Genomic DNA, 25,872 nt, shown 5'->3' on the forward strand with positions numbered 1-25,872 from the left:
CGGAGAGCGTCTTTCATTGTTGGAAAAAGCCAAAAGTCACTAGGAGCTAGGTCAGGTGAGTAGGGAGCATGAGGAATCACTTCAAAGTTGTTATCACGAAGAAACTGTTGCGTAACGTTAGCTCGATGTGCGGGTGCGTTGTCTTGGTGAAACAGCACACGCACAGCCCTTCCCGGACGTTTTTGTTGCAGTGCAGGAAGGAATTTGTTCTTCAAAACATTTTCGTAGGATGCACCTGTTACCGTAGTGCCCTTTGGAACGCAATGGGTAAGGATTACGCCCTCGCTGCCCCAGAACATGGACACCATCATTTTTTCAGCACTGGCGGTTACCCGAAATGCTTTTCGTGGCGGTGAATCTGTGTGCTGCCATTGAGCTGACTGGCGCTTTGTTTCTGGATTGAAAAATGGCATCCACGTCTCATCCATTATCACAACCGACGAAAAGAAAGTCCCATTCATGCTGTCGTTGCGCGTCAACATTGCTTGGCAACATGCCACACGGGCAGCCATGTGGTCGTCCGTCAGCATTCGTGGCACCCACCTGGATGACACTTTTCGCATATTCAGGTCGTCATGCAGGATTGTGTGCACAGAACCCACAGAAATGCCAACTCTGGAGGCGATCTGTTCAACAGTCATTCGGCGATCCCCCAAAACAATTCTCTCCACTTTCTCGATCATGTCGTCAGGCGGGCTTGTGCGAGCCCGAGGTTGTTTCGGTTTGTTGTCACACGATGTTCTGCCTTCATTAAACTGTCGCACCCATGAATGCACTTTCGACACATCCATAATTCCATCACCACATGTCTCCTTCAACTGTCGATGAATTTCAATTGGTTTCACACCACGCAAATTGAGAAAACGAATGATTGCACGCTGTTCAAGTAAGGAAAACGCCGCCATTTTAAGTATTTAAAACAGTTCTCATTCTAGCCGCCGGCGGTAAAATTCCATCTGCCGTACGGTGCTGCCATCTCTGGGACGTATTGACAATGAACGCGGCCTCATTTTAAAACAATGCGCATGTTTCTATCTCTTTCCTGTCCGGAGAAAAAAAATCGGAGGCCTTAGAAATTGAATGCACCTCGTATTATGTGCTGAGACTGGAAACGGTAGGCAGTAGGTACGGGCCAAGTCGTTGTGTAAAAATAACAACTGAAGTATGTTTGGATCCAGTACTGCTTTTCCCAAAATCTGCGTATACCAAGCATATTATTCCAACTGAAGCAAGTCCTCATTACATTTCTCGTGAACTAAGCTTATCAATGGTTCATAACACCTCACGCTTCGCGTTTAATGTCCCTACTCTCTGTCTAGATCTCCATATCTATTCCATAAGGCAGGCACTTAACGGTGAGTGGTGAAGAGTACTTCCTCTACGGTTATTTCCCTGTAGGTAACTCTAATTTCTTTGATCTTACCTTCATGATTATTTTGTGCTACTTTGTTACACAACATAAAGCTGCTCGCGCAGTAAAAACGTATCTCTAGATTTAGAAAGCGACTGTGCAGTAATGCGATAACTGTCGTCATGAATAGTTTCTTAAGACGGATAGTCAAATGAAAACGAGGAAGATAAAAAAATTAAATGAACTTTTAAAACATTTACCCCACTGCGGGACAAAATGGTCAATGCTTGCAGGTGCCTGCAGAACGATTATTGTACCCAGCCGTGCACCTCTTCTTCCGAAGCAAATCGACCTTGGCAACATGTGGGCGGGCATTATCTTGCAACAAAATGATGTCGTCCGTCAGCGTCATCCGTCAACATTCTCGGGCGTTTGCACTTGATGTTTTTCAATTTTTGCAATGTGTCCACACACCGTTGTGCCTTAAACGTGGCGCCGTGTTACTGAAATTCAACGAGCAAGAAAAAGATCACATGAATTTCCCAGTTGGTGTGTCTGTCGTTTCGCATACGCTACAAAATTTTCGCCGGGGAGCACTTACACGTCGTCAATGCAGTCCCGATTTCTCCCTATGGGATTTCCATATTTTTGGAGCCCTGAAGAAGCACATTCGTGGCCGTCGATTTGCACGCCTAGGTACAGTCGTAGTTCCGTAGGCATCCGAAAACATTTTTCCATGAAGGCACTGACCATCTTGTTTGACAGTGGGATAATCACCAGTCAAAATGATGAACATACAAAAACTAAATGTATTAACAGTTATGGTAATTTTTTTGGAACTAATAAACAGTTTACTTAATTTTTTTCCTCTGTTTCCTTTTCATTTGACTCGTCTTATAGAAGTATCTATCATTTATTCTTTGTTGAAGGAGATTTTCGTAATTACTTCTTGCTAATCTTTGTGTCCACTGTGTAAGCATCGTATTTTTTATATTAATAGGGATATTCGCGTCTTTGTGATTCCTCCTCCTTCTCCTTTCCAGCCTATCCCCGGTACTCTCTTCTCCTCTCTCTCTCTCTCTCTCTCTCTCTCTCTCTCTCTCTCTCTATCTCACTCACTCTTCACTCTGAAAATACCTGTGGTATGCTTTACTTCAAGTTTTCTTTTATTCAGAAAGTTGATGCGAAAAGATTTATGTGTAGCATTAGTTTTTAATTTTGTTGTATGTTACTCTTCGGCTAAGATCTCATATAGCTGTCTCTAGCTCTGTTTTAAACAGAGCTACACTCACATTCATTAAATGCTTACAAAGTGAAGTGAACTCTAATGATTTTTTCCTGTTGTTTCTAGGAAAGCAGCCGGGAGGAGAGCTGCCAGCAGCAAGGTAAGAAAATGAGTGTTGCCTCACAACAACCATACTGCTTTCTGCATGTCGGATGTCGATGAACATGACACTTGTCGAAAAGTCGCGGTATCACATGACTGCCACGCGGCTGGGCATCCGAAAGCTTTTCATCAGTCTGTCGTCCTTCTGTCAAAACAAATTTTTATTCTGATGTTCTTGATTGGTGGACAAGTTGAAAGCCAGACATACTTCTCTCCGAGGGAAGATAACTTTACCGAGGCTGTTCCCAAAGAAAATTCTTCAAAGGATTTTCATGGTATTTCAGCAGTGTGTATACTTTCGAATTTCTCATTTAATAACGAAACTTTACAAGGTATCTTACAGCTAAGGTATATTGATCTTCTATTCTGAATATGTAATATAATCTTTTAAAAACGCTATAGTAAACCAAGAAAAAATCATGTATATATTTCTTGTGTTTGATGATACCGTACTTAGCTAACATGAATGTCACGTGATATGTCATAACTAACATACGAAACCCAAGTCCCACTCACCAACATTTTATCTGGTATTGCACACGTAATGCCAATGCAGAGTGTCGCTATCTCGAACTAGTTACGGCGATATTTCTAAGCCACATAGGAATCCGTACACCGTCATCTGTGATGCATCCATCCACGGCGGAAGACATGTCTTTAACTTGCTGTGTATGGATGTAGCGGCCCTAAAGCCGGACGAATTTTCAGAGAAAGGTTTCAAAAAAGGTTCAAACGGCTCTGAGCTCTATGGGACTTAACATCTATGGTCATCAGTTCCCTAGAACTTAGAACTACTTAAACCTAACTAACCTAAGGACATCACACACATCCATTCACGAGGCAGGATTCGAACCTGCAACCGTAGCGTTCACGCGGTTCCAGACTGAAACGCCTAGAACCGGACGGCCACACCGGCCGGCAGAGAAAGGTTTCGCGATAGGTGTCATCCTAGCCGCAAGTCAAGTCAAGTCAACGATATATGAAACCTCGGTACAAACTGAGGAGGGAAGATGCTCTTGCCTTGAACGTTGCATAATGTACCGCAGAAATATCTGAGAGAGCATGGCAGGATCTTTTTACTCCGTTGTGGCGCTTGCACTCAAACTGGTACTCATCACTTTGAACGATTTGTCAGGGCTTAATTTATTCGTATAATGTACATCTTGTTAGTGTTAGCAATAATTAGTGTTCATTTCCGATCATTGGTTCCTAATCTCAGAGTACTCAGTTTAGGATATGAGCCTACAGCTGACACTGGTTCCTAACCTTCAGCGGCATTAGTCTGTAGGAACTGGAAAGGACGTCCGTTACTAGAACAACAATCTTCGAAATCCAATCTCTTTTATCACTAAATCTGTTGGGTACTTACGTTTAGTGCTTCCATAACAAAAATGGTTCAAATGGCTCTGAGCACTACGGGACTTAACTTCTGAGGTCATCAGTCTCCTAGAACTTAGAACTACTTAAACCTAACTAACCTAAGGACTTCACACACATCCATGCCCGAGGCAGGATTCGAACCTGCGACCGTAGCGGTCGCGCGGTTCCAGACTGTAGCGCCTAGAACCATTCGGCCACCCCGGCTGGCGCTTCCATAACATTTTCATTGCACAATAACATCACTAGCTTAGAAACTGGGTTATTAATTCTTCATGGTATTTTCAAGAAACCATCAAGAACGAGAATTCTCAAGTATGCGGAACGAGTCAAGGTACTCATTAACACGATACAAAGGCTTTGTGAGAACGTAATGTGTACAGTGCATTATCAGTAAACTATTATTACGGTACTAATGCTCTTTAAGCTTGTGCCATCTACATTCAGTAAATAGTGTAAATTAGTAAGAAAGATGCTCCGTTGATAAAAACTACTGCGTCCTTAGTTTTCTTATATTACACACCTGATGTTTATCTGTCATTAGAAGATTAATATTAACTTGATTACAGCGGTATTTTTCAAAGAAAATATTTTCCTAAATTTATAAATACTGAGTCCTACTTACAGCACATTACTACTTATCTTACAGATTTAAAGCACACAGTGCTACTTGCTATGCTGTTAACAGAATTTTTCAGTAGCTGAATCTAGGCATTGAATTTATACAAAGAGTGACTAATGAGGCATTTTTTTTAAATTTTCTTTTGAACTATATGGTATTCGGAGTTTCTTGCTTTGTGTTAGACGGTAGGTTGTTGAATATCTTACCATCAGACCATGCGACTCAAGTCTGATAAGGAGGCAAAGTCTACATGTAAATTACTTTTATGTCTTCTACTATGATTATGTATGTCACAGTGCGGCTGAAATTGATTTTTGCTACCAGCAACAAAAACCGTTAAGTAGGAAATTTATTAGGAAGTGGGTGTTAGAATTTCAAAATCCTTGGTGTTTACGATTATCTACTTTACACGACATTCTTATTCCTCGCTTCTGCATTAGGTGTATTTTCTCAAAAAATGGTTCGAATGGCCTGGTGACATGGCGCATTATCATTCATAAAAATTCCTTCGTTGTCTGTGAACATGAAGTCCACAAATGGTTTCAAATTGTCTCCAAGTAGTCTAACATGTGTATTTCCAGTCAATGATCGGTTCAAATGGTTCAGATGGCTCTAAGCACTATGGGAATTAACATCTGAGATCATCAGTCCCCTAGACTTATAACTACTTAAACCTAACGACATCACACACATCCATGCCCGAGGCCGGATTCGAACCTGCGACCGTAGCAGCAGCGCGGTTCCTGACTGAAGCGCCTAGAACCGCTCGGCCGCAACGGCTTGTATTTTCTCAGAAAATAGTTATATAAGAGAATAGGGACAGATTGTATGCAAAATAAGTCAGCACATTGGTGTTCAGGTTAACTCTGTGGGAAATGCTTCTGAGGGAATAACACGCTGAAGTGAATTCTTAATCAGTTTATCCGTGTATTGACTTCAGTTGAACTTGTCATCCAGCAAAGGACTTTACACACTGCGCTTCACTCAATGTGTGACCATTAATGTCTAATTCTGGTGTTAAGAAGTCATTAATGTTTGTCAGAAATTGCATAATACGAGTCTTTGTTAGGTTAAGACTTAATCCACAGCTGTGAACCAACTGAGCTGTGTCTTCTGGGCCTGAGTTTAGAGCCTCGATTAGTGTGTTTATGTCACAAGCAAACATTACATTTTCTTTACTGCCCGGTAAAGACACTGGAAGATCATTTACGTAGATAACAAACAAGTGTGGGCCCAGAATCCCTGTAGCACTTCGCACATTACGTTGCTCCATTTTGAGATTATTTTTATCTCAGAGATATAGTTTGTCAATATAGTCTGACATTAATACCCCGAGACCTTAGTTTGCTAAGCAGAACAATGAAAGGCTTTGAAAAAAAAGTCACGAAACATACCAAAAGAATATTTTATCTTGTTTAGCTGTGCTAGCAGCTCCATTTCTATGGTCTTTTATTGCTTTCTATGTCCCCTTTGATATCGCTCTGTTGTGATTCTCGAAACTGTGTATCTCCTTTGACTCCTGTTTCTTCCAACCTCTTTCTCCATCTCGAAATAACACGTCGTCAGCGGGACGCACAACCGTAAACTTTGTTTCTTCGAAGTCCCTCATTTCTCACCGTTGCTATCTTCTATAGTGGTTAAGGCGACCACTCGTGACAGTCGGGTAATCCGGGTTCGAGTCCGGGCCCAGCACAAATTTTCATTTCTTCTGAAATATTCTACATCTGATGCGGAACCATGACCGCATTTTTCGAGTTCATTCTAAACTGAATACGGCTGTTGATCATCGACGCAGCGTCTGACACTGTAGTACAGTGTTTGTGTAGTCCACCACGTAAACTGATACGGAATGTTTTGTATTCTTCGTGTCTGTACTTTTTCGGGTACTCGTGCAGCAGAGGCCATTGCTCCACGTGTGCTGGGAAGGCGACGTACTCAGGTAGCTATTGGCTCTTGTGGCTCGGTCGCCGCAAATCCAGCCCGGAGCTGGTGGCTGCCAATTTGGCCGCTTTATCTGTCGGCAGCTGAGCGTGTAATGAAGACGAGACAAGCGGGCCCGCGGCTACTGTGCGACGCGCTATCTAAATTGAATCGCTGGCAGCAGCGGCTGGTCTCAAAGGCGAGCAGCCCGCGGGAACGCAGCACCGAGGTGTTCGCAGGCGTGGGGCAACGTCGACTAGGAGCGGCAGCGGTAGGACGGAGCACGACACCGCTCGAAGAACACAACCTACAACAGGTATGCTCGCGAAATCAACGCGGTACACTGTCTCATGCATAGCTACTTATTTTATACCTCACAGCTAATTAAACAGATGACGCTCTCATTGTTATCGGCCACCCCCACACGGTTGTTACTAAAGAGCTTCGAGTCCGCAGCTCGTGGTTTCACGGTTGCGTTCTCGCTTCCCGAGCGCGGGGTCCCTGGTTCTATCCGCGGCGGGGTCAGGGATTTTCACCTGCCTCGAGATGACTGGGTGTTTGTCCTCATTATTTCATCTTCATTCATGCGCCTGGCGCGAATGGCCTGCGCAAAGTTTGGAAATTTGTACGGGCTTTGATAACCGCGCAGTTGAGCGCCCCACAAACGAAACATCATCATCAGCGTCTAAAGAGCTTCGACACCCTGGCATTTAACATGACGCTCAGCCTCGAGCATGGAATAACTACTCGCAGGGGTTCCTGAATAATTAGGAGACTGATGGAAGTGGATAGGCTCGTCTGTGTTTTGAAATCAATATATGAAGACTTTCCTCCTGGCTTACTAGGCCTAACGCAAGGAAGGATTTTCTGTTGGGGTTGTCTCCCTTAGGCTTTGGAGTTTCTCCTCCACCACAAGGCAGTGGTTCCCTTCTCATGTAATCCCCAGAAAGGAGAGTTGCCTCATCTGCCAACTACGCCGTTCCGAAGTCTTCCTTCTCCGCCGTCGCTGCCATCAAGGTCTTCACCCGTAACCCTGGGCGTGGGTTCCGTGTTATACCCCACGGGATTGGGTCTTTGACTTTGTAGAAACTACAGAGGAATAACCCTCATGAGTCATACAGCCAAGATTTTTGAAAAAATTTTACTAAATCGAATAAGTGAAAAGATAGAAAAGGAGCTGAGTGAAGAACAGCATGGGTTTAGGAAAGGAAGGAGCACGATCGACCTGATATTTTCTATCCGTCAACTGATGGGAAAAAGTTGGGAGTATAACAAAAGGGTGATAATGGTTTTTATAGACATAGAAAAGGCATATGACTCAGTTGACAGGGAAAGACTCTGGGAAGAACTGAAGAAGATAGATATAGAAGATGGATACATTAATGTTATAAAGACAATGTACAGAGGCCACAATTGTAGAATTAGAACACCATTGGGGAGCTCTGAATACTTCGAAATAAGACAAGGACTTAAGCAAGGAAGTATTCTATCTCCTGCGCTTTTCAATGTTGTGATGGAGGGAATGAACAGGGCAGTTAAAGATATAGTAAAAGAAAAAGACAAAAAGATGACTTTTGCAGATCATATGGTAATATGGGGTGATAAAGAGGTAGATGTACAGTTACAGCTTGATGCGTGGAAGGAAATAATGAAAAGGTATGGATTAAAAATAAATAAAGATAAGAGTGAAGTAATGGTATTTGGAAGGGAGAAAGGAATCAACGGAAAAATTACCTTGAGTGGAGAACCCCTCAAAGTGGTAGAAAGTTTCACTTATTTAGGGAGTGAAATATCTAGGGATGGAAGAATAACTAACGAAATTAATAGGAGGTTACAGAAGGGAGGCAATTTCTACCAAACAATAAAACTTCTGATTTGGAACAATGAAGTTTCAGAAAGAGCAAAACTCCTTATGTATAAGAATTATTACTTCCCTATTGTCACCTATGGTGGAGAAACATGGACAATGGCAGAAAGGGACTGGAGCAGACTGCAAGCAGGGGAAATGAAATTTCTCAGAGCAGTTAAGGGAAAAACAAGAATGGACAGAGTAAGAAATGTAGAGATTAGAAAGGACCTCAAACAAAAAAGTATGAGAGAAGAAATTGAAAGAAAGAGATTAAGATGGTATGGGCATGTTAAGAGGATGCATGGGCAGTGACTCCCCAAAATTATGGAAGAACTAAAGATGGATGGGAAAAGACCTAGAGGGCGCCCAAGAACACGGTGGAAAATGGGAGTGAGAATATTTGTTGAAAGGAGAGGTGTGTCCTGGCAGCAAGTGGAGGAAGAAAAGTGGTGGGAGGACCGAGCCAAATGGAGAGGACTCGTCAGCACCCAGACCCGGCAGTAGCTGGAGCGGGATTCGGATATAGATAGATAGACGTAAGTGGATAGAATTTGAAAGTCGAACCCAAAAACAGGTTAAATATCAACAATGTGATTGAGAATGGAGTTACCTACATTGAGCCAGGAATAGCCCTCACTAACTATACCAATTAACACAGAAAATCTACAATACTACTGGGCGCGAGAGTAGTACTAGGCCCGACCTTTATGTGCTTTCAACACTGAAAACTAGGGCCTTTGCCAACCACGCTCCCACTAGGCGGAGAAGAATCTGTTTGGAATTTTACGTGCTTTTCAGATTTCAGTTCCTCAGTACCTCACGAATCTGTTTATTTTGATCTTGTTACTCTTGGAATCTTTATAATGGTTAGTCTTGCAAACGAAAGAGAATGTCGCGAATATGTAATTAGCTGGATGGATTAATGATTATTAATCGCCTGTTTCTTTGTTGGCAGCATTGCGCCCGGCCCGCACGTACACATCCCGGCACAGGGCGAGTTTGGGGAGAGTAGTTTCACTAGAGACACAATAGCAACGGCTAGACAGTTCTATAGACGTGATGTTCCTCCCTCTAGCCAAGACGGCAGATCTTCTGGTATGTGCGAAAATCGGGTATTTGTGAAATTCCTTGTCAATGGGGTAAAAGTTACATAAGACAAACAATGCGCTGCCTACAGGAACGGGGCGTCGAACGTTAGCGACACAATTGCTTTCTACATCTCATAATGTTCAAACGTGTGTGAAATCTTAAGGGACTTAACTGCTAAGGTCATCAGTCCCTAAGCTTACACACTACTTAACCTAAATTATCCTAAGGACAAACACACACAACCATGCCCGAGGGAGGACTCAAACCTCCGCCGGGACCAGCCGCACAGTCCATGATTGTAGCGCCTTATTTCTACATCTCAACAAATGCACAGTGGCTGAACGTTGTATTTCCACTGGCCATCCCACGGATTACGGGGAAGTCAAGATAACAGGCACAGCCTCATCCTATAAGGATTCAGTGATCAAGAAAGTTTTGGAAACGCAATAACAGACAACCTGCTCAATCGAGACAAGAGTTTCCAGCTTAACAAATCATCGGAATCACTCGTTTCAAGTCTGCGCTTTCGGGGGAACTGTCCTTCCGTAGCTTCGATGCCTGGTATTCCAACACATGCTATCGATTTCAGTAACTGACCACATAATTCGTAAGTGCTCTGGTTCTACTGACTCGGTGCTTGCTATGTTTTCTTCATGGAATCACAAAGTTGCCGACTGTCTTACCTCTGGCACACACTCATTTACTCTACAGTATATCACTACATGAACTGCTTTTAATTCAGTCAGCAGTTGAGATTCAAGATGGTTATCAACCTAAATATCATAAGAAGAAATGGTGCTGCCCGGTGTACACACCCGAAAGATGACGTAATGCACTATCCTCCGGGAAACCTTAAGAAACTCAGCATGCAGTTGATGTTGACATGTCCATGGAAATATGGCAGTTCCTCTTCCCCGTGTTACCTGAACTGTTCCTCTGGCTTCCTGCCAGTGAAAACGCGTATCTTTTTTGAAACCGTTTTCGCTTCATGGGGAATCTGACAGATGCCTAAAACAGATGAAAACGAACGTCATAGATTCACAGTGTGCCTCTGAGTGCGCATGCTCAAGAGGACGGTAGTTGCTCAGTAAATGTTGTGCATTACGAACCTCCCGCCTCGTAGTTTGCGGTGCTGATGGCAGCGACGACTGGGCGGGCGTGTAGAAGGAATGCAGACTGCCGCCGGCCGCATGCAGCAGTAATAAAAACGCCGGCGTTTTTGCCGTTCCTTTTGCCACCGGCTGGTCGCGATTGTAGGAGCGCTGTTTTAGATTTCGGTGAGCGCCGGGCAGAGCGATAAAGCGGCCACTAACTCAGGAGGCGGGACACAGCCTCGTTAATTCACGCCGCGGACGCCACGTCGCGATCCGCGCCGATAGCGTGGGCCCACACGCGCGGCCGGCTCGCTCTGCCCCCACCGCTACGGCGGCAGCCCTAACTCGTGACGTAAAAACTCACGTGGACGTGGGTATGTATGAGTCTTGTGACATCAGCTCCTGTTTTTTCACGTAGGGGAACCATTGCCACGTATGAAACACGGCGTAAGACGCATGAAACACGGCGTAAGTTCTATGCAACGAAACGTTTAACCAATCAAGAGGCAATAACGCTCTCTACGTCACAAGCAGAACTTGGTAGACACCATGTTGGATTCCGTAGTTTCCAGTATTTGGTGGGTCTAAAATTATCACTTAGCTCCCATAATACACGCAGTTTCAAAGCAGGAGCTCACTGAGAATCTCTTGAAAACGTGTCGTTACAGGTACGGTTTGTTGTAATAAAATGACGGGAGAAGTCATATTGGCAGATAAACCTGCAGTACAAGGGTAATTCCAACGCCATTACAGCCTGGTAACCGGGGAATCGATCTGAAAGTAAGAAATTATCTGAGAGTAGCGAAGGAAACGACTGCTAGGAAAAGAAAAATTCCAAGTGTTACAGAGGTTAGGGAATGGAAGCGTGACAAACACCTGCTAAAAGGCTATCTGCTCGATCGCCACTATTGCGCTTTCGTCACAATTTTTTGCAACTTCGTTTAATCCAATCCATGAAAGAAATACTTTACTTTACTTAACTAGAAAAATTAGAATTCTGCAAGAATCAGGGATGAAGGACGAATAAGAATGAAAGTCAGACTCAGCCGTATTTTGCTTATGAGTTCGAGAAGATAACTTTTCGCAACTATTTAGACATGAATTTAAACTGTGCAGTTAACTACTTCCTTCCAAATACAAGACTACATTCGATTTCGATTGGCTTTTCGATAATAGACTATTCAACTTGCACGTAGACGAATATAGCCTAGTGGCTGAAGCGGTTCTACGCACTTCACTCTGGAACCGCGCGACCGCTACGGTCGCAGGTTCGAATTCGGCCTTGGGCATGGATGTATGTGATGCCTTAGTTTGGTTAGGTTTAAGTAGGGGGATTGATGACCCCAGATGTTGAGTCCCATAGTGCTCAGAGCCATTTGAACCATTTTTTTAATAGCATAGAGATTTTGCATTTATTAGCATTTGAGTGGAGACAATAAATTAACAGTTCGCTCTGAAATGCTTGTATATCTATTTCCACGAAACACATTTTCACATATTGTACCTGCGATAAGAGAATCGCTGTTCTGTGTTCAGACATACCCAGCAATTCGATTACTTCGCTTAGGAGGTGAAATCGAGTAAACTACCTTCCCGTCCGCCCATCTTCTGTAAAAACATTGTGATTTACGTGAAAAATTGGATTCCTGTTTAGACACTTCGTGGATCAGGGGGGTACCATTCAAAGCGTGTCAGTAACAAGAGACAGCAGTCACCTTTTACTCAGTGTATAACAAGCGTCTTCGTCATAAATAGTAACATTAGTGGTTATAAAAATGTAGATTTGGATGAAATCTCCTTTTCTAAACCGCGTCGATTCGTTGAGGCAGTGACATAATGCATCAGGGTTACCATGCAAAAGTACAGCGCCACAAGGAAGTTACAGACTTTTATAGCAAAGTCCTAAGCATTAAGTATTTCCTGTGCTAAGATGAAAGGCTTTTTTATGTTTTAGTAATACGAGAAATATTAAAGAACTGTCTGAGAATTTCAGAAAGCAAATTCGTCGTATACATTTAAATTCAAACGTCTGATGAAAATCTAGCTCTATTGAATCGTCTTACTAGACGGGTCAAGTGTAGAATTCGCAAACGAAACTTCAGCGTCAGCCGTGATAAATATAATTACGTCTCCGGTGTAGATTGTGAAACGGCTGTTATGATTTATCTAAAAGACTGCAATCATAGAATAGGTCGAAACTGTGCCGATCGCATTCTTCGGCGTTTAAGTAACGGGTAAAGAGATGAAGGTCTGAGCATTTGGAATTTGTCCTTGGACGGGTGCCGTAATTTCTTCGTGACTTACCTCCTTGTATACCGTGTTACATATAACGAGCTTAGTATATAACAGTAGTGTAATTCATCTGATACCTATTTCACATTCAGTTACGTAGTTTTAATGTGCCTGTTCTGGTATTGCATAACAAGCACGGTGCCAGCATTGCTGCAACTGTGACTACAGCGTTGCAGGTGACTTCAACGCACGTGTATAAGGGAAACTCCTAGCTTTCTTGTCATTTTTCTTGTGTTTAGAATCGTTTCTCTACGTTTGTCTACCTATCGCAAATTCACTCAGCCACGCACATTTGTAACACTGCATATTCTGAATAATCCATGTTAGAGCATGTCGCCTTTGACATTTTGTAGATGCATTTTCTCTCACATCATGCGAAACCAAATCGCAGCGTACTCACGTTCTTCTGCAAAAACTTGTTTTCCTGCCAGCTCATCTTGAAAATTTGTAGTTTCATGAACAGAGATTTGCTCCATTATTGCCATCCTTCTATACATATCACTTCATACCTTTCAAGTTTTACTTTTAAAATCTGGCCCAGATGTGCGTCTGCACGAGTTGTTGGTAGAAATGCGTCAGTGGCATTTGATATACTGGTTATGTTTCTGCATCTATGTTGCTAACGTTACTATGATAAACATTTTCCACACAGTTTATGTAGATACTTTATTAAAGATGTACCATGGGTTAATTCATTCACATTTATCGTACTGTATAACAATATCGAGTGGAGCAGCAAATGTACATACAAACAGAATGCTGAAACCGGAAAAAATCACATATATTGGAAGCCTATTACCAAGACATTCCCGTAAAATTACATCAAAAAATTCAAAATTTTGGCAGTTACCTCTATATATGTATATGAAAATATCACGTATCTCAGATTAAATCCTGTATCGATGCTGAACAGAGGAATGTACAATTACCGTACGAGAGTCAAAGACGATTATCACATCAACAGCACCCGACTACACTGACTGACAAAGATCCTGTTATAGCTGCTTGCTTATTGTGGAACAGAATACCAGGCAGTTTAAGAAATGTAAAAGCGCTGCCACTCTTGAAAACAAAATTAGGAGATTACTTGAAAACGGCATCTTTGAACAGTGTTAAAGAATATACAGAGACTAGTCCAAACTAACTCGAAAGAAATTGTACTGCTACGACAATATCCTGAGAAATATGCTACATACACGAGTACTGTGTCAGTGAAAAGCGCACAAGGCATTGTTTAACACTGTTTAATGTGTAATCAACTCCCAAGCTTTGCAGCAGAAAGTGAAACAGGGTACCTATATATAGTAAATTACATTAAAAATAAAATTTTGTTTTCTCTACTCTTCCATTTGTTATTTATACATACATGTATAAGTGTGTCTGTCGTAAAACAGTGTAAGTGCACAAACTGTAGTTTACCCGGTAACCGTAAACTGTAAATATACACTGACGTATTCACTATCGCTCTAATCAGCGATCAGAGGGTAAATGAACAAAAGAATAAATAGACGTACAATTTTTGTTACGATATTTCCTATGGGGTTAGGTCTGCAGAAAGTCAGTGTATGTAGCCGTAGCAGAAAGGAAAGACTAACTAATTGGTAAGATACTAACTGGCTGTCGTATTGTACGTCAGACAGCAGGAATATGTGCGAGAGAGAGAGCGACGAAATATTGTGTCGCTATAGTGAGAGCATTGAGACACGGTCGTCACGTCGAAAAGTTGCTATGAGATTGTGTTTATGCTATAATATTCCTGTCGTTTATGTCAACAAAAAATAATTGACAACCTTTTTCGACCGTTAATCGGGAAGTACTCGGTTTAGGATCATTTACCATCTGTACAATTTTGACCACAGTGATTATAACATTACGTAATTTTAACCCTAAAGGCTGGGACACGTTGTATACTTTTTCACCCGCAACGATCGAATTTTTATGACATATTTTTTCTGCCTAAGTGATTCAACACGATTTCCACTGCATATTTCATTTACTCCTTCTGCGTATCTGCGCTCTTAATTTCTCATAAATTTCTACCAGGGTAGCAGTAACATCGTGCCGGAGGCTTATCGTATATATTTTCTCTCATGGCACTGTTCTTTCTGTTATGAAATTCCGTTGCTTTTTTTTTACATTTTTTATAAATTAAATGTAGACTTTAAACCTACTAGCTGTATGCCTCTTCGACACCAAAAGCCGAAACGTTAGTACATCAGTGAGTTCGAACGATCCCTGGTTCGTCATATAGTGTCATGTCGGCTCACGTAGAATATTCTCTGCTGCGTGTATAGAAGCAGTGGTTAGCGAGTTAAAACTATCTGAACAACAATTAGAATGAAATAAACCGCCAGAGAATCGCCATGCAGTTGTCCTTGTACCTGACAGAGCAGGAAGGTGGAAATTATCAGGCTGCCAGTTCGAAATTGTGGGACTATGACTATGTGGCGTCTAGCGATTTGTAACAGAGGCTGTAAAGGGGAATCCCTCTTGTCTGTTCATTCAAAGAGTAAACTGTTGGTGGGGGTCTAGCAAACGGAAGGAGCCATGCTGCCATTTGCCTTAAGGTATTTAGGGAGACCGTCGTGAAACTAAATATTGATGACTGGATGAGTAGTTGAATCGACATCTTCTCCAAAGCATGTCACTGGTTTAGCGCTGCACAACTTCGCTCCGTAATTACCCACGAACCTGCAGATGACAGACTCGGCTTTTAGTACACTTTGAGCAACTTGTTAATACTGAAGAATTCTCCAAGGTCGTCGTTTTGTCCTGAGATCCCAGCCTTACAAACTTGTGCAAATTCCATTTTAATCAGTAACAGCTAAAATTTATGACTTTAGTGCCAAGAGGTACATGAAATTGGTTCTTTAGCAGCTATAGCATTACTTAAATCTACATCTATATGTACATAAAAACTCTGGAAGCTACCATACTCTGTATAGCGGAGGGTACCTTGTACTATTGCTAGTCATTCCAGTTTTCATTCAACTCGTAAATGGCGCGAGGGAAAAATCACTATCTATATCCAGAATGAGATTTTCACTCTGCAGCGGAGTATGCGCTGATATGAAACTTCCTGGCAGATTAAAACTGTGTACCGGACCGAGACTCGATCTCGGGACCTTTGCCTTTCGCGGGCAAGTGCTCTACCATCTGAGCTACCCAAGCACGACGCACGCCCCGTCCTCACAGCTTTACTTCCGCCAGTGCCTCGTCTCCTACCTTCCAAACTTTACAGAAGATCTCCTGCGAACCATACAGGAGTAGTACTCCTGAAAGAGAGGATATTGCGGAGACGTGGCTTAGGCACAGCCTGGGGGATGTTTCCAGAACGAGATTTTCACTCTGCAGTGGAGTGTGCGTTTATATGAAACTTCCTGGCAGATTAAAACTGTGTGCCGGACCGAGACTCCAACCCGGGACCTCGGCCAGGAAGTTCCATATCAGCGCACATTCCGCTGCAGAATGAAAATCTCATTCTGTAAACATCTCCTAGGCTGTGGTAAGCCATGTCTCCGCCATATCTTTTCTTTCAGGAGTGCTAGTCCTGCATGGTTCGCAGGAAAGCTTCTGTAAAGTTTGGAAGGTAGGAGACGAGGTACTGGCGGAAGTAAAGCTGTCAGGACGGGGGTGAATCGTGCTTGGGTAGCTCAGTTGGTAGAGCACTTGTCCGAAAAACGAGTTCGAGTCTCGGTCCGGCACACAGTTTTAATCTGCCAGAAAGTTTCACTGTCTATACGTTTCTGTACTAGCCCTAATTTCTCATATCTTGCCTTCATGGTCCTTATACTATATGAATGCTGAAGGCAGTCCGTCGCAAACACCGAAAAGAACGTCTGCTTCCCCTCCAGGAATTCCAATTTAAGTTCACGTAGCATTTCCGTATTATCTGCATGCTGAACGAAACTACCTGTAACAAATGTATCAGCTCACCTCTGAACTGCTCCGTTGTCTTCTTTTAATCCTACCTGGTTCAGTCTCCAAATACACAAACAGTATTCAGGAATGGGTCACATAGGAGTTCTGTACGCTATCTCTTTTGTAGATGAGGTACGCTTTCTTATAATTCTCACCAATAAACCGAAGTCAACCATTCGCCCTCTCTACGCGACCTCAAGTACTCGTTCCATTTCATATCTTTTTGCAACATTACGTTTAGACAATGAGTCGACTTGACTGTTTCAAGCAGGACACCACTAACACTGCGTTCGAAAATTATGAGACATTTTTACTTTTCATCTTCATTATTTACAATTTCACACATTTAGAGCCAGTTGCTATTCATCACTCCAAAATGGTCCTGTATCAGCCTACAGTAACTTATACGCGACATTATCACATACACTAACAGCGTCATTAGCAAACAGTCGTAGTTTGCTGCTCATCCTAACCACAAAGCTGACTGTGGTATATGTGGTGCAAAACTCCCGGAGCAACACCTATGGTCAGGAGGTGGGCGGGTGGAGTGTAAAGATGCATGGGCAGGACGGGCGAGCTTTTGTCTCGTCACGGCAGGTAATTGTGAGGACGCTGCGCCGGTGTCTCGGCGGGTCGGCTCCTTTGTGCGGTACCGGAGCCGGTGCCGGCGCTGGCTGGTGCAGATGAAGGATGATGCTCCGGCTCGCCGCGGGCAATTACTCCGAAACAAAGACGGCGCTCGTGCGCCGCGCTGCGGCACGGTGCGTATTACTGGCGCGCGCATTGCGTAACGGGGCTCCGCCGACTGTGTCTGAAGACCGTGGCCGAGTCCTGGGGCGCTGCTAACTGTGTGGGCTTCTCACTGCCCGCATGTTTCGAGGCAAGCACAGCGACAGCAACGATCTGAAATAACACAGCGCAGCTAAACAAACAAACAGCGTGGCAACTCACGTATCAGGACACAGCGTCAGACTCCCACGTAACTTTCTGGGTCTTAATACAAGTTGTTGTTTAATTCCTCTCCAGGTGAGCGAACTATAAAAATGGCTCTGAGTACTATGGGACTTAACATTTGAGGTCATCAGTCCCCTAGAACTTCGAACAACTTAAACCTAACTAACCTAAGGACATCACACACATCCATGCCCGAGGCAGGATTCGAACCTGTGACCGTAGCGGTCGATCGGTTCCAGACTGAAGCGCCTAGAACAGCTGGGCCACACAGACCGGCTGAGCGAAGTATACAATTGCCCTTGATTTATTTGAATTTATTTGCTTCGATATTCTGTATTTACATCTGTATTACGCAAACAACCTTATGGTCTGTGGTGGAGGAGACTTTTATTCTACTGCCTTTTATTTTAATTATTTTTCACGTCTAGATCAAAAAATGGTTCAAATGGCTCTGAGCACTATGGGACTTAACTTCTGAGGTCATCAGTCCCCCAGAACTTAGAACTACTTAAACCTAACTAACCTAAGGACATCACACACATCCATGCCCGAGGCAGGATTTGAACCTGCGACCGTAGCGGTCGCGCGGTGGCAGACTGTAGCGCCTAGAACCGCTCGGCCACCCCGGCCGGCTGCACGTCTAGATCCTCAGGACCAAACTGCGGAGCATATCTCCATATTCATGGAACGTGTCAGTACATGAAATCACAGCAGAAAAGTAATAATAGATAACATAATATGTTTATGAATCTTAAAAATACGACAAGCTATACGTTTATATAAACACAATCAGTAGTGCAACAGCCAGCCGGTGTGGCCGAGCGGTTCTAGGCGCTTCAGTCTGGAACCGCACGACCGCAGCGGTCGCAGGTTCGAATCCTGCCTCAGGCATGCATGTGTGTGATTTCCTTAGTTAGTTAGGTTTAAGTAGGTCTAAGTTCTAGGGGACTGATCACCTCAGATGTTAAGTCCCATACTGCTCAGAGCCAATAGTGTAATTTAAAACAGAATTTATCTTACGTTTTCAAGTAACACTTCGGCAGGATAGAAGGAGTGACGCAAGAGGAATCTATTCGCCTATTTGAAAGCGCTTGAATTACTGCTAAGCTTTCCGAATTCCTGTCGCAGCTTATTGACAATGGATGCAGCGTAATACTGCACGCTTTCCTGGACAAGAGTCAAGGAGATGCGATACAAATGCAGACTGGGTTTCTGCCTAGTATGAAAGCCGCAAATTCATAGGGATAAGTTGGTGTTGTTAGCAAGAAACGACATTAAAGAGTACATATATATAATGAGATGCCAATGTCAGAATACCCACACTAATGAACAGTCGTTGACAATAGGTTTACGAACTTACACCACTTATAGCCCTGAGCTCCCGTTTCTGAGTCACAAATACCCTTTGAGAATGGAAAAACTTACCCCAAAATATAATACCATGCGTTATAAGCGAATGAAAATAAGCACAGTAGACTACTTTTCGTGTCGAACTATCACTTTCTTCACATGCTGTTCTAATAGTAAAAATGGCACCAATAAGTCTTTGAACAGAATCCTGAACATGAGCTTTCCACGATAGGTTACTATCTATATGGACACCTAGAAAATTTAACAGTTCAGCCTCACACATCATATGCCCATACTGGGTAATTACACCCTCAGGTTCTGTTCAACTGTGTGTTAACTGTAAAAACTGAGTCTTACCGTGATTTAGCGTGAGTTTATTTTCTACTTGGCATGAACATATGTCTTGAACTATACTATTTGAAACAGTGCCAACGTACCACACAACATCTTTTACTACCAAGCTAGTGTCATCAGTAAGCAGAAATATCTTAGAATCGCCCTTCCCTCTTCCATTTGTGAATGGTACCTGGGAAGAAGAATTGTTGGTACACCTCAGCATTAGTTCTAATTTCTCAGAAAATGGTTCAAATGGCTCTGAGCACTATGGGACTTAACATCTGAGGTCATCAGTCACCTAGAACTTAGAACTAATTAAACCTAACTAACCTAAGGACATCACACACATCCATGTCCGAGGCAGGATTCGAACCTGCGACCGTAGCGGTCGCGCGTTTCCAGACTGAAGCGCCTAGAACCGCTCGGCCACATCGGCCGGCTTCTGATTTCTCAGGTTTTATCTTTGTTTCATTCCGACAGACGTATGTGGAAGGAAGTAACATATTGGCCGACGCTTTCCTGAGCGCACTCTTTCGGAATGTCGCTAGTAAACCTGCCTGTGACGCACAGCCTGTCTTGTAGCGTCTGCCACTGGAGTTCGTTGACAATATTCGTAAAGATTTCACATCGGCAAAACCATCCTGTAACGAAACGCATTGCCGCATTTTAAACCTTCATTAATCCAATGTGGCAACGGTCCCAACCAGATGAGCAATATAGAAATGGTTGAATAAGTATTTCGTAAATAAATTCTGTCATTGATAATTTGCATTCTCTGAAGATTGTCCCCGTTAATTTAGGTCTGGTATTTTCTTTTCCAGTTATTTACTTTATGTAACCGTTCAGCTTTAAATTGCCTTGGACGATTACGCCTAGGTATTTTAAGGTTCTTACTGCTGGTTTTGCTTCTGTAGGTGATCCGCCAGGGTAGCCGAGAGCCCTAACGCGCTGCTTCCTGGACTCGGGTAGGCGCGCCGGCCCCAGATCGAATCCGCTCGGTGGATTAATGACGAGGGCCGGTGTGCCGACCAGCCTGTATGTGGTTTTTAGGCAGTTTTCCACATCCCGCTAGGTGAATACTGGGTTGGTTCCCACGTTCCTCCTCAGTTATACGTCTCGCAGACATCTGACCACATTCGAATTACACTAGATGCAGACAGTTGAGGTACACTAATTCCATCCCAGAGGGTATGGGGTGGTGACAGGAAGGGCTTCTGGCCATCCCCTAAAAAGTGACATGCCACATCCGATTAACCAGAAGACTCCGGAAGTCGGTATAAATGCTTGAAAAGAGAGAGAGTGTTGGTTCTGGTGATCCAGGTGGTGTGGTTTGGGGAGGCGGAATGTTATGTGCGTCTTTTCAAGGGTTCATTCGACCCTGGGATTATTATTATGGATGACAATGTGCGTCTGAATCGAAATGCGCAGGAATAGGAGGGGGTGGAGGAGGAGGAAGAGCTCTTTGAACGAGAGGATATTTAACAAAGGGACTGATCTGTCCGTTCCCATGACTTAAATTCCACACTTCGAATACGTTGGGGAGACGTATTGCAGCACATCCACATGTACCAGCATCCAACCAGCAGTTCTCAGCCGCACTGCGCCCTACAGCAAGACCTCCTTACCAACCTCGTGGCCTGCATGTGAGCACGTTCCACATCTCGCACTGCCGTCAGTGGTTATCACACACACTGTTAAGAACAATATCCAGCGGCCCATAATTAATCTCTGTGACTTCAGTGTAATTATTGTCTCTGAATAAAAGTGTAATTTCTATTCTCTCGTTCCGTATTTATTTCAGTACTACACTGTGTGATCAAAGTTTCATAGAGCTATCTTACTTGTCAGTGACACATCGTCCAAAAGCTACTTTCGTCCTTACGTTTTTCACAGCACTGTATAACCTATTGCGCTTAAACGTTCAGGAAAACCCACTTTTGTACGATTACGCAAATACATGAGAGTCATTGGAAGCGTCACAGTCATAAAATGTCTGGGAGAAAGCGTACGGAGCGATTTAAATTGGACCGATCACATAAAACTAATCGCAGGTAAGGCATATTTTACCCTGCATGTCAACATGAGACTGTTCAAGCTGGTAGAGGCTCTGTTATGGTGTGGGGTGTGTGCAGTTCGAATGATATGGCACCCCTGATACGTCTATATACGACTCTGGCAGGTGACACGTACGTAAGCATCCTGTCGTGACCACTTGCATGCATTCATGCCCATTGTGTGACGGACTTCGGAAATTCCAACAGGACAATGTGACAATTCACAGATCCAAAATTTCTACAGAATGGCTCCAGAAACACTCTTCTTAGTTTAAACACATCCCCTGACCACCAAACTCCCCAGAAATGAACATTATTCGGCGTTGCCATGTGCTGTTCAGAGGAGATCTCCATCCCCTCATATTCCTACGGATTTATGGACAGCGCTACAGGACTCATGGTTTGTTCCCACCAGCACTACTTCAGACATTAGTCGAGTCCATGCCACGTCGTGCTGCGGCACTTCTGCGTGCTCGCTGGGGCCCTACGCGATATTAGGCAGGTGTACCAGTTTTGTTTGGATCTTCTGCGTAGATGCATTGGAAGAATCCTCAGGGAGTATAGTCCATGCACGGAGGAGATAGCTTATAAAAACCTCGGTCGACCGGTACTTGAATACTGCTCATTAGAATACTTACCGAATATAACCAATAGAGTAAGTAAAACGATTTCGTTTCAGGCTCGTTTATTACGCGTGAAAGCGTCACGGATTTGCTGAGTCAACTGCAATGGCAGACGTTGCAAGAGAGGCGTTCCGCATCACGGTGTGGTTTACTGTTCATATTTCAAGTATGCACCGTCCTAGAAAAGTTAGCCAATATACAGGCTGTTCTGCAACTATTCGTTCAGGTTAATACAGGAGATAGAGAACATCAACCAAACACATTTGTTAATAGTGCGAATGTTCCCCGAAGGCAATTTCTGACGCAAGTTAGTTTAGCATGATAATTACAGCAGTAGCATTCACAGGAATGCGCAACCTTTGCCTGTAGGCATCCAGTACATCGTCGAATCACTGATTGTCGGGTCCGTTCTAAGATTTCTGTCTTTTTAGCAATGTTAGCAGCAGCGATGGAAGTTATAGCGACGAGGTCTTCTTCCATTTCCGCAAAGGCTTCACCTGTTTTATATGCCACCAGAGGAAGAAATCCAGACGCGTGAGGTCAAATGACTTGGGTGGCAAAGCCACAGAGCCCCGTCGGCTGATCCATCAATTTCCGAATGTGGCTCTCAGATGCTAAAATGAGTTGGTGCCCCATGGTCCTTTGTCTAACAATCAGAGGTACATCTTCCAGCAGTTCTGGCAAAGAATGTCCCACAAAGGTGCGATATCTTCGTCCGTTGAGGCGGAATGGAGAAATGTACGGTCCAATCGAGCAATTGCGAGAATGCTGGCCCACCCGTTAACACCGAATCCCTGATGATGACCACGAGATCAAATACCTCGTGAATTCACATGTGCCTAAACATGCGAATTGTGGTTATCTGAATATTAGTATACATTCCCAGCCACCAAAAACGACACAACAGATTCCGTCAGCACCAATAATAATGTGTTCCCTAACATTAGAAGTCGATTTCAGACACAATATGTTACTTGCCGAAACACACTGACGGAAAAGGTAATTAATGTAAAGTAATGGAATTCCGGGAATGCATTTGTCTGGGTAACATGTAATTAACATTGCAAGCGCGAGATAAGCCATTGCAAATGTGAAATTCTGGTACATTAATTACCAGTGTAAAAGTCCGAATGTTGAATGAAAGCATATAAACGTGCATGCATTGTGTTCTATAGGTGCCGGATGTCAGTTTGTTGAACGGAGCTTCATGTCTGCTGCACTTGGTCGGCCGATACAGAGACGGTTAATGTTGCTTATGGACGAGGCTGGAGTTGTCGTCCGGTGACGTCCCATATGTGCTCATTCGAGACAGGTCTGGTGATCGAGTAGACCAGGGCACCATGTCGGCACTCCAGACAGCAAGTTGGGTTGCAACAGCGGTTTGTGGGCGACCGTTATCTAGCTGGAAAGCACCCCCTGGAATCGAATAGCGGCAGAACAGGTCGAACCACCATATTGACGTACGGTTTGAAGTCAAGATGTGTGGGATAATCACGAGAGCGCATCTGCTGTCATACGAAATCGCACGCCAGACCATAATTTGAGGTGTAGGTCCAGTGTGTCTAGCACGCAGATAGGCTGGTCGCTTGCCCTCAACTGGCATCCTTCTAACCAACACACGGCTATCACTGGTACCGAGGCAGAGCCAGTTTTCGTCACAAAACGCAACATACCTCCACTCTGCCCTTTACTGAGCTGTCTCTTGACACCACTCAAGTCGCAAACGCCGATGGTTTGGTGCCAGTGGAATGGACGCTACAGGGCGTCTGGCTCGGAGTCAGCATTAAAGTACCCGATTTGAAAAAAAATTCGGCGTGTCCCTATGGCGCCAACTGCTGCTCAAATTGGTGCAGCAGACGCGGTGCGATTTGCCAGAGCCATGCCCCAAACACACTGGTCTTCCTTCCCGGTAACGCCACGTGATCGTCCGAAGCCCGGTCAAATTGCGACCGCACATTCTCCTGACCAACGCTGCCAGCAGTAATGTACAGCGGCTAAATTCCTGCCGAGTCTTTCTGGAATATCGCAGGAGGAACATCCAGCTTCTCGTAGCCCCACTACATGACCTCGTTGAATCTCAGTGAGGTGCTGATAATGGCGTCTTTGTCGCCTTAAAAACATTCCTGACTACCATCAACTCAGCACACCCAATCGCAAACGAAACTAACACTTTGGACGGTTACAGCGCCCCATAGTGGCGCTACCAGCGGCACTCTTATGCGAGTGGTGCGAAATTTGAATTAATATCATCTTTCAGATGTAGAAACGTGCCTTCCAACTTTTGTTTCTGTCGCACAACTCCTCATTAGTGTTGCTACTTTTTCCGTCGGAGTGTATTTGTTTTTATGTTTTCTCCTTCCTGTATTAATTTGAACGAAACGTTTCCGTGCACCCGGTATTGTATCTTCCTACGCATTGTTGTTGTCGTTGTGGTCTTCAGTCCTGCGACTGGTTTGATGCAGCTCTCCATGCTACTCTATCCTGTGCAAGCTTCTTCATCTCTGTACATGTCAGGATGTGGCTGAGGTGGAAGTGGGGTCTAAAAAAGAACAAGCTTAATTTGTCAACTCCGGTCGGCAAACTGCCTCCCGTTTATTGAAAAAAAAAACATTTACTGATGACCTAGCCGGGGTACATTAATGTGAGTTTAGCGGCCCTAAGGCGCAAACTGATTGAGCCGGGGCTCGAAAAGTGCAACCGGCCAATGCGTCTGATCTCGTCGGGGGCCTGTCAGTAAAAGAGGGCGATCCACACGCTTCGTTCGTGCAGCTCGGCGCGGTGGGCGTTCACACGTGATCTCCTGGACCTTTCTGATTGGCTGCTGTAGGAGCTCTGCCTAGGCAAGCGACGCTTCCCTAAGCGTCACCCCGTCAGCAGAAAGGTTGTTTGTTCGTCGAGCACGTGAACAAGCCGTGGGATAGCGGCACATACTGGAAAAATCTGATGTGTCGCCAACCCAGGACCCGCGCACGGCTTTGTGATGATCCATTGCCATCCATAGCTCACTCATTTAGGAAAAAAAATTCCCTTTTCTTTTATTGAAAATAAAGGACTCCCGTACTCAATCTGTCAGCACCTGTACATCTCCCAGTACGTACTGCAGCCTACATCCTTCTGAATCTGATAATGTATTCATCTCTTGGTCTCCCTCTACGATTTTTACCCTCCACACTGCCCTCCAGTACTAAATTGGTGATCCCTTGATGCCTCAGAACATGTCCTACCAACCGATCCCTTCTTCTAGTCAAGTTGTGCCACAAACTCCTCTTCTCCCCAGTCCTATTCAATACCTCCTCATTAGTTATGTGATCGACCCATCTAATCTTCAGCATTCTTCTGTAGCACCACATTTCGAAAGCTTCTATTCTCTTCTTGTCCAAACTATTTATCGTCCATGTTTCACTTCTATACATGGCTACACTCCATACAAATATTTTCAGAAACGACTTCCTGATACTTAAATCTATACTCGATGTTAACAAATTTCTCTTCTTCAGAAACGCTTTCCTTGCCATTGCCAGTCTACATTTTATATCCTCTCTACTTCGACCATCATTAGTTATTTTGCTCCCCAAATAGCAAAACTCCTTTACTACTTTAAGTGTCTCATTTCCTAATCTAATTCCCCCAGCATCACCCGAGTTAACTCGACT

At 43.9% G+C, this 25,872-nt stretch overlaps 1 protein-coding gene across 1 annotated transcript in view; it reads left to right on the top strand.

Annotated features, from left to right (window-relative positions):
* LOC126175785 (uncharacterized) overlaps positions 1 to 25,872 on the top strand; it is a 635,812-nt gene that overhangs the window by 128,830 nt on the left and 481,110 nt on the right. Inside the window, exon 2 of the mRNA XM_049922802.1 lies at positions 2,703 to 2,736. The gene's annotated coding sequence lies outside the window, so the exon portion shown is untranslated. The remainder of the gene's footprint in view (positions 1 to 2,702; positions 2,737 to 25,872) is intronic.

The sequence above is a fragment of the Schistocerca cancellata genome, chromosome 1 (assembly GCF_023864275.1).
Source record: "Schistocerca cancellata isolate TAMUIC-IGC-003103 chromosome 1, iqSchCanc2.1, whole genome shotgun sequence".
NCBI lineage: Eukaryota > Metazoa > Arthropoda > Insecta > Orthoptera > Acrididae > Schistocerca > Schistocerca cancellata.